Source organism: Trachurus trachurus (genome assembly GCF_905171665.1).
Source record: "Trachurus trachurus genome assembly, chromosome: 13".
Lineage (NCBI taxonomy): Eukaryota > Metazoa > Chordata > Actinopteri > Carangiformes > Carangidae > Trachurus > Trachurus trachurus.
This window is the reverse complement of record NC_139892.1, coordinates 5,857,866-5,871,543: the sequence shown is the minus strand read 5'-3', so window position 1 is coordinate 5,871,543 and position 13,678 is coordinate 5,857,866.

Here is a 13,678-nt window from a genome sequence, read left to right as displayed (position 1 = left end):
ATAAACCCTCAAAACAGGGCCTCAGCCTACCAGTTCTCCTTGGTTTCCCTGCATGCCCGCATGGAGTGAGGTGTGCACCTGCCTCACTCCTCCGGCCGGAACCAACAACAGACTCTCGTTCCCTCTACAGGTAGGCTTATTTCTATACCGCGCCTTAACTTCCTGCACCTCCCCTTCCCTACTCGGTGCCACCTGCCACAAAAATAACGAGAATTACTGAAAGAGAGAGAGCTCTCAGAAACACACAGAAACGCACATCACACACACGGCCCAGAAAGGAGCACAACCATCATAAATGCTGATCAAGATGTGTAAACTGATAATCAAAGCCCCCCCCTCCCAGAGTACAGAGTAAAAGAAATACACTTTTTTTTCTCTCCCCCCCTCCGCTCGAGCGTGGCTGAACCTGGCCGGCTTGAGCTCACTTCACGGGCGCGAGCCTGCTGCAGCCGCCGCTCCTGATGACAGCAGACTGAGAGAAAAAAAAAAGTAAATTTCGCTTTGGTTAGGTTCAGGCAATGAAGAAAGGAGTTGGTTAAGTTTAGTAAAAACAGCAGGTAGAGGCTAGACAGGCTGGAAGCATAATATGAAGTGCTTGTTTTGCACATGATCCGTTTGATCCCAGAAAGGAAAAAAGGATCAATGCGCAGCCTCCGTTTCCTTTCTGATTGCGTCTGTCCGTTCGGAGTGGGAGAGAGAGAGAGAGAACCCAATCCACCTGTCTGTCTGTAATGTAAGTTTGATTTGATATAGGTTTAATTATGGACACTAATGAGCGCGCAGCAGTGCGTAAAAGTCGTGCGTAATGACAGCTCCTCGTTGGTGAAACACAATAAACTGCACATCTTCTTCCACGTGTGTCTTATTGACAGGTGGAGCCTATATGAATAATTATATAAATGCATAGTGAACGGTAAGAATGGAGAGTTGGACTAATGCTAATAACTAGTCCAGTTCGAACTAATGAGGACCTCCCATTAGTTCGAACTCTCATTACTCCGATTGTCGGACCAATGGGAGGTCGAACTAATGGGAAGTCGGACCAGTGCCATGGACCCCCATTTTTGAGGTGGGTTACAGTTAAAAAATATTGTTGTAAATGTGATAAAAAAAAGTAACTTTCAAAAATTCACACCACTTAAACATAGTTTGAAGCTAAATGTAAGAAAATGTTGCTGTTATTTCCGCTTTTAACAGCGTCCCATATTACGGAACTTTTATTTTGAAGTCTTTCCGGTAGATTATCTGTGTTGATGGTTGATAGTTTGAGTTTCGCGGGCTTCAGACAAAGGACAGGTCTTCAGTATTTCACAATTAAGCTCCCTTACTGTGACGGGAACAAGGTATTGTGTGTTTTCAGTTTTAAGTAAAATATGATTTGGTCGATTTAACAGTAACGAAGTGTTTGAATGTAGCAACATGTTGGCAGTGATGCTAATGTTAGCTTGCTAGTTAAATGTATTCCTCATGTCACAGTGATGTAAACTCTCTAGCTCCTCTTAAATGTCACATATCAGTCAATGTATTGATTTTTAATGTGTCTGGTACAGTTAATATTTGACTATCTGTTAAAGCTAATTGTATTTCAATTATTTGTCCTTTAGCCTTTACAATGTTCAATGTTTAAAATTCCTGTTAAAATCATGATGGCAGCTTGTGGAAACATCAGTGTGCTTCACCATGGTCTGACTGGAGTTTTCTTCAGCTGTCCACCTGGATTCATCAGCCAGCACATCTTCCCATGTGTCACAGCTGATCTACAGGGATTCAGGCAGCGTTCACACAGACTCTACACAAAGGTCAGAGACAGTCACATCCACCAACACTGATACACAACTCTGAGTATTGATCTATTAATACTAAGTTTATCAAGCTACCAAGATGGTCGGCTACACAGCTGATGAGTTACTGAAGGTCTGGTTATGATCACATAATCAATCATTCTTTTTTCTAAAGCAAATAATCTATAAATCTGCTGTTTCAAATTGAAAATGCTGTTTTTTTTATCAGTTTCTTGGACTTTTTCACACTGTGTACCTAGCTACTCTCTCTGCCAAATGAGAAATGAAAAGATTAAGTAGCAAAACAAAATTCAAAACTGGATTAAAAAAAAAAAAGAATTAGTTACTCTCATTTAGTTAAGAAACAAAAAAACAATTGGTTGCGTGATTTTGTTTCTAGTCTTTGGTTTAGAATTACAAATCAGATACATCCCGATTAATTTTATTTCTGGATTTAAAGTAAATAATGATAAAAAGAATAACAAAAATCAAGGAGGCATCATTTTAAATTATTTAATAATTTCTTGATTGTGGCACCAAAAATCTCTTATTCTCTTTTGGTTTTAAAATAAATCACAGACTGATGTTTTTAAATGATGTTAAATGATGTGATGAGACTCAGACCTGAAACAGTGAACATTTAACACTCACCTGTTCATATTATTATCAATGTAACGCAGTGCCACCTAACAACCACAAGGGGTCAGGGCATGAACATGAATGAACACTCATATGAAAGTGGTGTGTTCAGGTAGAAGGTCACATGACCAGGCTGGACTGCAGGCTCACTTCACTGTGTTTCAGAGTTGACTGGTTTCTGGCTCTAGTCTGAGCAACATGACTGGGAACACAGTCAGTCCACTGTTGAAGAACCATAACAACTGTAACCTACAGACCACATGAGTATAGTTGTTACAGGAGAAGCTTATGGGTTAAGGTAGGAGCCAGCCAATCATCTTCAATCAAACACTATGACAACTAGTATCATATATCGCCGTGACGACAGGACGTTCAATCTGATGTCAGAGAAGTGACAATGTCAGCGAGCCACACGGCTGCAACAAAGGATGTAAGGAGCCAACAGAGCAGCAGAGAGCGGTGAGTTCACTATTCACTACTATTAATGATGCACAGTAGAGTCTGTTGCAGAGCAGCGTCCATGTCAGAGATTAGAAGAGTTTTTATTACAACAACTATCAGAGCTGCTCGCCTGTCACATTCACTGAAAAAGCTTCTGACTTTCGGGGTGACCTCCGTGTTATGTGGCCCACTGAATATGGCAGTAGTGGAACTCCCATCATGCCTCTGGGCTGAGCCAACGGCGTTCTGGATTTGATGCTGTGTGTTCATGAATGCTATGCTAGTGGATTAAATGGATGAGTAATGAGACTTTTACAGGAACCACATGGGCCTTTGAACCATGGATTTTCATAAATGACAACAGTGACAAACAACAAAGATAATGTTCAGTAAAGTCAGATGTGTTAAACCTACAGTCACTGATATTGTGCTTCATTTGTTTTAATCATAATCAGGAATTAGTGTTTAGTTGAAACTGTTTCCATTTTGACTAACACGTGAATATTGTATGTAACGGACTACAACTCGTCAGATGAAATTAGTACGAGAGCCTTACTTTCTGACCTCTTTATGTTGACATGTATATTCATGCAGTACATCTGCTGACAGTTGTAGTTATATATTTCCTGTATCATTGCATAGAGACTATTTTTCACTCTTCTCCACAGTTATATGCTACAGTCAGGATTGGAGGTAAGTATTATAAACTCTTTCATATTCATTCAGTCATTGAATATTAAATAGCCTGAGAGTTAAGCTTTTTGATTTCTGTTAAATTCAGCCACATGTAGTCTGTAACAGCCAAACTAATGAGCTGCTCCTGTTACATCTATTTAAAGTGGATGTGGACTGAAGGACACTTGAATTTTACCACTGAGACAGTTTAAGACATTAAATAAATGTGTTAGTTGAGAGCTGATGAACAGGTGGTGAACTTCAGTCATGATGAGAAGTGAAGTACAAAACACTGACATGTGTCCAAACTGAAGTATCACATAATCTCCTGTTTATCACATACACAATATTACAGGTGTGACAACCCCAAGTGGGTGTGTATGAGTGTGTGTGTGTGTGTGTGGCGCCCTCTCGCTCTCCTGTCTCTCTCCCTCAGGATTACTCATGGGCCTCCGGTGTGCATGCTGGGGGGGGCGTGGCCACGTTCCTAAAAGCTGGGTGGAGAACGCCGTCGCTCTCTCTCTCTCATTCCCTCCATGGCCTGGCGTCCCGCAGCTTCCCCGCTGCATCTGCCCTCTTGGTTTTAATGCAAAGACAACACTTACATATCCATCCATGCACCCGCACTCACCACTGATATCCTCCACTACTGATTGTTTACCTTTGACATTGTTGACCTTTTGTTATAATGTGATTATTGTCGGCACCTTCCCCTCTCCTCGTTTTGTTTGTCAGGAAAAGGAGCCAGTCCTGACAAATGGGGGCTCGTCCGAGTCTTGGTTCACCTGTGAGGGTAGGTGATACACTGGATGCGCATTTTTTTCTGGAGGTTCCCGTTAGGCGAAGGACACGTCTCCTTTGGGATTGTGTCTGTTTGTTTTTTTGTCAGTAGTGTTGTGGGGAGCGGTTAGCGTTGGTTGCGCGAGCAATCATCTCGGGGGCACTCCGTGGGGTCGCCGCTGGTGGTCCCCGCTGGTTTTGTGCTTAATCAGCCCGCTGCAGAACCACATGAAGACCAGGGTTGAGTTTAGTTAGATTCTGGATAGGCAGTGAGGGGAACGCTCTGGGGGGCATTGTCTGCTCAAGTGCGCATAGCGGTGTGGATCCGGCTCTAAGGTGAATATGGGTGATTTGTCAGCTTTCTATGATGCGCCCTCTGCGGTGTTTTTGGAATTGTGTAAGAAAGAGGAGTTGCTTGAAATTGCGGAACATTATGAGATTGAGTTGGAAGAGGGAATCCTGAAAGATGAGTTGAAGGTGTTTGTGTTGTTGACATTGTTTGAAAGAGGTGTGTTTAAGAAAGTGCCAGGGGTTGAGCCAGCTCTATCAAAGAGAGAGCCGGGGGCTGCGGCGCTGGTTGAGCAGGCTGAGAGGCTCACGTTTGCGCAAGAGAGGGAAAGAGCAGGATGGCAGAAAGACCTCTTGGAGTTGCAGTTAGAGGTGGAGCGGACAAAGTTGAGGGTTTTGGACCGAAATGAGAGGGGTCCTGGCGCGTCTGGGTCTGTGGCTGAGCGTGAGGGCAGAGACTTGACGGCGAGTCTGCGCCTTGTGCCTAAATTTGATGAGCGAGATCCTGATCCTGACTTTTTTCACGTTGTTTGAGCGCGTGGCAGATGCCAGGCGGTGGCCAGATGTTGATAGGGTTCTCCTGCTGCAGTGCGTCCTCACGGGGAAAGCGCAGGAGGCGTACTCGGCTGTGTGCGCGCAGGAGGGTTTGACTTATGACATGGTGAAGTCAGCCGTCCTCAAGGCATATGAGCTCGTTCCAGAGGCATATCGCCAGAGGTTTAGACAGTGGGTGAAGGTTGATAAACAAACTAATGTGGAGTTTGTGCGCGATTTGACCACTCATTTTCACCGCTGGTGTTCCGCGGAAAAAGTGAATTCATTTGATGGTCTGTGTGAATTGATAATCAAGGAGCAGTTTAAAAATGTTGTTCCTCAGCGCGTAGCCGCCTACTTAAATGAAAGAGGGCCAGCTACTGCGCTTAAAGCAGCTGAATTGGCTGATGATTTCTTGCTGACGCACAAGTCTGGTTTTGCTGAGGGGCGCGAGCGCGAAGTGGATGAGGAAGTGAGGTTTACGCGCAGCCGTTTTTCCAAACCTGTTCCGGCCCGTGGCGCGCCAGTCTCTGTGCGCCCAGGACGTTCAAACTTGTGCAATTTTTGTCGTGGGGAAGGTCATTGGAGGGACCAGTGTCCTTTGCTCAGGCGAAAAAATTTTGCGCCTTCCCCAGCTCCTGCTATGTTGTGTGCAAGTGCGCGAGAAGAAAAGGCGGTGGAGGCGACCGTCAGTGACAAGTCTGGGTTTGAGCCTTTCATCATAAAGGCGCGTGTGTCCTTGGTGGGCAGTACTGAATGTGTTCCTGTGAGAGTGTTGCGTGACACAGGGGCCCGACATTCTTTCATTGTGCAGTCTGTGCTCCCTTTTTCCTCTGATACGCAGTCTGGAGATTTCATTGTGATGCGGGGGATGGAGCTTGGCTTCGTTCCCGTGCCACGCCATGATGTGGTGTTGGATTGTGATCTGGCTAAAGGTGTGTTTTCTGTGGGCGTGCGGCCTGAGCTGCCTTTGCCAGGCGTGTCAATGATTCTGGGAAATGATATTTGTGGTGGTCGGGTTTGGCCCAGTGGTCCCCCGCCACCTGTGGTGGTGTCCGAACCGGTGGCGTCTGACAGTTCAGCGCTGGATTTTTTTCCTGTTTGTGCCATGACGCGCGCTCAGAGTAAATGTGCGTCTGTGCCAGCGGAGGCTGCGGCCTCGGAACCGGTTGCGCTGCCTGATTTGCCTCCAATTGTGGTAAGAGAGGAGTGGATTAAGGCTCAGAAATCTGATGTTTCGTTGTCCTCACTGTGGGATCAGGTTGTGCCGCGTCACCAGGTTGGCGACGTAGCCCAAGGCTATTTTGTGCAGGACAGTGGCGTCCCTAGGCTAAAACATCGTTTTTTAATTAGCCCCGAATATTAATTTTCAAAAAAAAAAAAAAAAATTTTTTTTTTTTTTTTTAAGATCACATCCTCAAACTACGGTTATCTTATGTTGATGCTTCGATAAAACGGTGTTTTTGGACAGGTTTGAGTAACAATTAAAGGTGTACAGAAAAGAAAATTGAATTTGAGCCCACTCTGGATCATAAAATTAATGTAATAACTCATCTTTTAGACGATGTAGGCCAAACTTTGTGCAAAATTCTATTTTTGAGTAAATCCGGGATGAAAGTGTGTATTTTTTTTCCGCATTGGATAATGCAGGCGCACGGATTATACGTCAGCCTGTACACGATTCATCAGCCACTGACATTGGATCCGTAATCCGTCATTCAAACGTCTGAGACACGCACACACACACGGAGCTCGGTCTCGCCCCAAGCTTTGAATATCCCGCCCGCTCGATAACGACCAATCAAATTTGTTTTCCTCACTCGGGTAAACTCGTGTTGCAGCTCGTGACAACTCGGCGCGACAAACAGGACAAACTGCCATTTCTGTACACCTTTAATTATATTTTTAAAAAGCCACTACTTTGGCTTTGGCACACAAGTGGTTAACACCTCCAGGTCGCACTTGACGTCATTCACCCAAAACAGCGGCGCATTTAACTTGACAACAAATACCTGACAGCAGGCAGGTTTGACAACAGCAAGCTGCAGCTGTCTTTTGGTAGCTAGTAGCAGCTAAAGTGTATCAAGATGCCACAAAAAAGATTTCCATGTTTTCCCCCAAAGGTGGTCAGCAATCAAAAAGGTATTGGGAATAGAAATTATGTAAAAATGTATAATTTCGAAAAGAGTGTTGCAGCTGGAACTACAAGAGGGTAGTAGCTAACGTTAGCTAGCTAGCAGCTAGTTGATATTGCTCTGGTTGATATTACATGAGAAAAAAAGCAATCTGTAATTATTGGCATCTGTAAATGCAATTGTAGGGTGTGAGAATTGTGTACCTAGAAATAACTAAGTTTGGGCTTCTTCTAGAGGGGAAAGTTGCTGAAGTTAATGTGCTATAACATTGAACCATCTTGTTTATTTTCTTTTTCATGCATGATAGCAGCTAGTTAGCAGACAGGGATCCCGCACAGCCTGCCTCTTTTACTGTAGCTGCTAATGTGTTAAATGGAAACACAATGTGTTGTTACGTAGCTAGCTAATGTCAGTACATAGAACTAAATTCAAAATGGGTCATTCATTTGATGATCTGTGGATTGCATCGTTTTCACCTTTTTCACCAATGATGGAGAATGTCTCTATGCCTAAAAATTTCGGCGCGCGCTCTGCGCGCGCATATATTGCATGTGTCACTCTTCCGGGCTAAGCCCCGGATGTGTCAAAATCCTAGAGACGCCCCTGGTGCAGGATGGGATGTTGGTCCGCAAATGGTTGCCTTGTGATGAGGATGTTGTGGGAGCGCCTGTGTTTCAGGTGGTGGTGCCTCAGGATTTTCGTTCCCACGTTTTGAAAACGGCACATGATGAAAGTGGTCACTTTGGGGTGCGTAAAACGTATCTGTCGGTGCTTAAACATTTTTTTTGGCCGCGGGCCAAAAAAGAGGTGGCGGCGTATATTAAAACATGTCACGTCTGCCAGCTGACAGGGAAACCCAACCAGCGCGTAAAACCGGCACCGTTGCAGCCCATCTCTGTGGTGAGTGAACCGTTTGAGTATCTGATAATAGACTGTGTGGGGCCGTTGCCTAGTGCCAAGTCGGGGTGTAAGTATTTGTTGACTGTCATGTGTCAGTGTACTCGATACCCAGCGGCTTATCCACTTCGAACCATCACCACCAAAGCGGTAGTTAAAGCACTTGCACAGTTCATTTCAGTGTTCGGGATACCCAAGGTCATACAAAGTGATCGGGGGTCCAATTTCTCCTCGCATATGTTTGCGGAAGTGTTGAAATCGCTGGGGGTGAGCCATAACCAGTCCACTGCGTATCATGCGCAACGTCAGGGCGCGTTAGAGCGGTTCCATCAGACGCTCAAGTCCTTGTTGCGCGCTTACTGTACAGAGTTGGATCGGGACTGGGAGGAGGGGCTCCCCTGGTTGATGTTGGCAGCGCGAGAAGCCGTGCAGGAGAGCACGGGCTTCAGTCCGAACGAATATGTTTTTGGGCACTCGGTGCGCGGGCCGTTGGCAGCGCTGAAGGGTGGATTGGTTCCTGCCGAGGCGCCCCGAAACCTGATTGACTTTGTTAATGGTTTTCGGCACAGATTGTTTCGGGCGGGTCTGTTGGCAAAAGAAAAACTGGGGCAGGCTCAAGTCAAAATGAAAGCCCAGTATGACCGGGGTACGGTGCGTCATGAGTATAGTCCTGGGGACCAGGTCCTCGCACTGACTCCGCTGGTCACGTCGCCGTTCCAGGCTAAGTTTGTTGGCCCATACACTGTGTCTGAAAAAATTTCTGATGTTAATTATCTTGTTGCTACACCAGGGCGAAGGAAGTCGTCCCAGTTGTATCATGTCAACCTGCTGAAGCCATATTACCAACGCTCGGGGCATGGTGAGTGCGTAAAAGGTGACATTGGTGCAGCGCTCGCCGTGGACGCCTGTAGTGTGGTGCAGGAGACAGACGGCGTTCCTGAGCCTGATGACAGTTTGTTGAGTGGTAGATTAAAGAATTCTGAGTCTTTGTGTAATATACAGTCCCTGTTGTCACATCTGCCTGAAGAGCAGCGTGTTGAGTTGGTGGAGCTGATCGGTAGATTTCCGCAGCTTTTTGGTGATGTTCCCTCTCGTACTTCCTGGATTGTGCATGACATTGATGTGGGGGAAGCGCAGCCGATCAGACAGCCGTTTTACCGCATGGGTCCTGAGAAGCTGACGCATTTGAACACTGAAATTGATTACATGCTGAAAAATGACATTGCCATTCCATCTGCGTCCAGCTGGGCGTCTCCTTGTGTTTTGGTGCCCAAATCAGACAAAACTCTGCGATTTTGCACAGATATGAGGAAGGTTAATTCTGTCACTAAGTCCGATTCATTTCCATTACCGCGCATGGACGATTGTATAGATATGGTGGGGTCTGCCAAGTTTGTGTCCAAGTTCGACCTGCTCAAGGGCTATTGGCAGGTGCCCTTGTCGGAGCGCGCGAAAGAAATTGCTTCATTTGTTACTCCTGCAGGCCTTTACTCATACACCGTTATGCCCTTTGGTTTAAAGAACGCTCCGGCCACTTTTCAGCGGCTTATGAACCGGGTTGTGCATGGGTTAAAGGGTTGTTCAGTGTACTTAGATGATCTGGTTGTGTATAGTGACACATGGCATTCACATTTACAGAGAGTGAAAGAGTTGTTTGAGAGGTTGGCTGAGGCCCAGTTGACAGTAAATTTAGCCAAATGTGAGTTTGCCAGAGCCACTGTTACTTACTTGGGGCGTGTGGTTGGTCAGGGTAATGTCGTTCCTGTTCAGGTTAAAGTGCAAGCTGTGTCTGAGTTTCCACCGCCGACTACAAAGAAAGAACTCCAGCGGTTTTTGGGTCTAGTTGGATACTATCGAAGTTTCTGCAGAAATTTCTCTACTGTTGTTTTTCCTCTGACTGAGCTACTGAAGGGTGGAGCTAAGTTTGTGTGGTCTACTGCGTGCCAGCAGGCCTTTGAGAATGTAAAGTCTTTACTGTGTTCCTGTCCTGTGTTGGCTGCTCCCCAGTTTGACAGACAGTTTGTCTTGCAGGTTGATGCCAGCCAGGTCGGGGCCGGTGCCGTCCTTCTCCAGGGAGGGGACGAGGGGTTGTTGAGACCGGTATGCTTCTTCTCAAGAAAGTTCAATCGACATCAGGCTAACTATTCAGTGATAGAAAAGGAGGCTCTGGGTCTCATTTTGGCCTTACAGCATTTTGAGGTGTACATAGGTGGGACGGCACCTTTAATTGTTTATACAGATCACAACCCTTTGACATTCTTAGGTTCCCTGAAAACTCCAAATCAGAGACTGGTCAGGTGGTCTCTCTTTTTGCAGGGTTATGATTTAGACATACGCCACATTAAAGGGCAAGATAATATCCTGGCAGATGCTTTGTCTAGGGCGCCTCTGCCTTAGAGTTGATGGGGTATTGGGTCAGTGTGCACTGTTTAATCTGTATGTATGATGACATGTAACTTTATCCCTGCTTTCACACTCCTGCTCCTCCATCCTCTCGGACTCTTAAATAGGCTTCCCCGGTACCAGGTTGCAGAGTTCTGGGATGGCTGGGTGAGTTGGGGTGGGGTTTTTGCAGTGGGAATTGTTCGTGTAATTCATGTTATTTAGAGTATGATTATAACTGTAAATGGTTAACATGTAGCTGGTCCTGCTACCCTTAATAGGTTGTGGAGTCATTTTGCCGGTTCCCCTTTGGGGTCCCGTCTTAAGGGGGGGGGTGTGACAACCCCAAGTGGGTGTGTATGAGTGTGTGTGTGTGTGTGTGTGTGTGGCGCCCTCTCGCTCTCCTGTCTCTCTCCCTCAGGATTACTCATGGGCCTCCGGTGTGCATGCTGGGGGGGGCGTGGCCACGTTCCTAAAAGCTGGGTGGAGAACGCCGTCGCTCTCTCTCTCTCATTCCCTCCATGGCCTGGCGTCCCGCAGCTTCCCCGCTGCATCTGCCCTCTTGGTTTTAATGCAAAGACAACACTTACATATCCATCCATGCACCCGCACTCACCACTGATATCCTCCACTACTGATTGTTTACCTTTGACATTGTTGACCTTTTGTTATAATAAATGTGATTATTGTCGGCACCTTCCCCTCTCCTCGTTTTGTTTGTCAGGAAAAGGAGCCAGTCCTGACACAGGCATATGGTCAAAGTAACATAAGGTAGCTAATATAAGCTACAGTAACAACAATCAACATGTTCCCAGGTGAACTGAACCATACACTATGACAATTATCTGTCACTGACGTAAAACACTCAGTGGATAACTTTGAATGACTTTGAATGATAATTCTTATTATAAACAGTTATTGGTAGTCTAACAGCTATAATAGTGCTGTGATGTCACTTGTTGTCCAGCAGGGGGTTTAATACAAGCAGATACATCAGGACGAAACCACTGAAGTGAAATGAAGTGAAATAACCAAGTCTGACTGATCTCCAAGGTTTCAGAGAGATGATGACCTCCTGAATGTGCTCTGGTCACGTCTGTCTCTACACAGTTTACAGCTGAGTGCACTGTTTGGTCTCTTTTCAGGACAAATTAACTTCTGATTTGTTGCGACAGAAAACATCACTGTCTCCACATTCAGCAGCTAAAACAAATGTTTATATTCTGTCCTGTCTGTGACATTTTCACATTCAGCTGAGATACTGACGACTAATGAAAGGTGTCAGTTCACACGACAACAATCAGCTGTTTGTGGTCATGTGATCAATGTGTTCAGAGGAGACTAAACCCTGGGTTTTGACTCACAGGGAGCAGTTTTATAAACTTTCACCTCTAGCTGAGGAACTTTGACCTTGTCTGTCTAAAATATCACTTACACTGGTCTATATTATGTTATACAATGACAGTCAAAGGCCTCAATGTGGCTGCTTACAACCACCTCCTCAGCTCTAGTTTACAATAGACAGAGGGTGATACAGATGCATTTACCTCGTTTTTAAATCAGAATCAGTGTTTACAGTTTGTTTCCCCTTGGACACACAAGGGTTTTAGAGGTCATGAGCAAAAAAAAGTCTGGTGAATGTAAATGTGAGGCTGTATCTGTCAGGATGTGTGGAGGACTGGACCCAAAAATGCAGACTCAAATAAGGGTGAAAGAAAACTATTTATTAAAACTCCCAGGAATGCTGGGTAGAAACACAGGTAGGACATGGCATGGACAACAGGGGATACAACACAGACGCAGGTGAGGGAATCAACACGTGTGTGATTGTAATAACCCTGAAGAGGGAAATATAAATGATGAAACGGACACAGTGTTAAACCCTTTGTCAGCTTCACTGAGAGTGAAGCATTGCATGGCGAGGGCTCCCTCTTCAGGCCTGCAGGCAAAACTAATCAATCATCGAACACATCTTTTTAACACCCTGAATGCATTGTAATGAATTTTAACCCTTTTTAATATAATTTCACTTACATGTTTATTAGTATTTATTCTATTTATTTTACTTAACCACACATCACTCTTTCATGAAATCTTTCTATCACAAGACACATTAGGTACAGTAATCACAGCAGGGAGCACACAGGAAGAGAAGACACTGACTACAAAATAAAACAGTGAAATAACTCCATTAGTTCTGACATCACATCAGAACTAACGGAATAAAACTTTAAACATGATGTAATAGAAACACACTCTAATTTGTTACAACCTCTTGTTGTTTGTTTCAATGTTTTTTAGATGAAAAATGTTAAATAAAAAATAATTATTAAACTGAAAATGCGTTGGATAAAAACACAAAGTAGAGCCAGACTTCCAGTCCAAAAATATCTTTTTAATCATACTTTTTTCATGTAACCTACTTAAAGCAGAAGTAAGCGATCCGGTCGTTTTGGCTAGCTTCTTGTCAGCCGATGGAGTTAGCAGTCCCCGCCCTCGTCCCTACGTCACCACATTCACGCGCATCCCTTGGCTGCACACACAGAGAGGACCGCCCCTTTATGCCGTTCTCTCTCCTCATTGGATAAAGGTTGTAGGATACAAGGAAAGTTTTCTCCTCGGCTTACAGCAGAGCAGAGTGACTGACTGACTGACCCGTGTTTCGGACCAAACACTCTATATAAGTGATTGCTGTCGGAAGATATATCTATTTAAGACTTATATTAACAAAATTCCGCTTACTTCTGCTTTAATCATATCTGTACAAAATCTCTGTTCTGCTCCATTTAACAATATTTTCTTGCTTCACTAATATTTTGAAGGAAAATAATGAAATCTTGTAGAGAACCAGACTGGATCTCTACTGTAACTGGGAGGGAGAGAGACACTCTTTGTGTTATAACGTTTCTATGAAAAATGTTATTGAACTTGGAAGTTTGAATCTGTCAAGATCTTTCCAACTTTACTTACGTGTTGGACTGTGTGAAAGGTGATGAAGCTCAGTTATATGATAGTGGAGCTTATTACAAAGCAGGAGAAACTGCCCACAACAGCAGAGACACTCATCCTCCCCTCTGGATTTTTTTAGACTTTATATTTTTAAATCAGAATCAATGTTTATAGTTT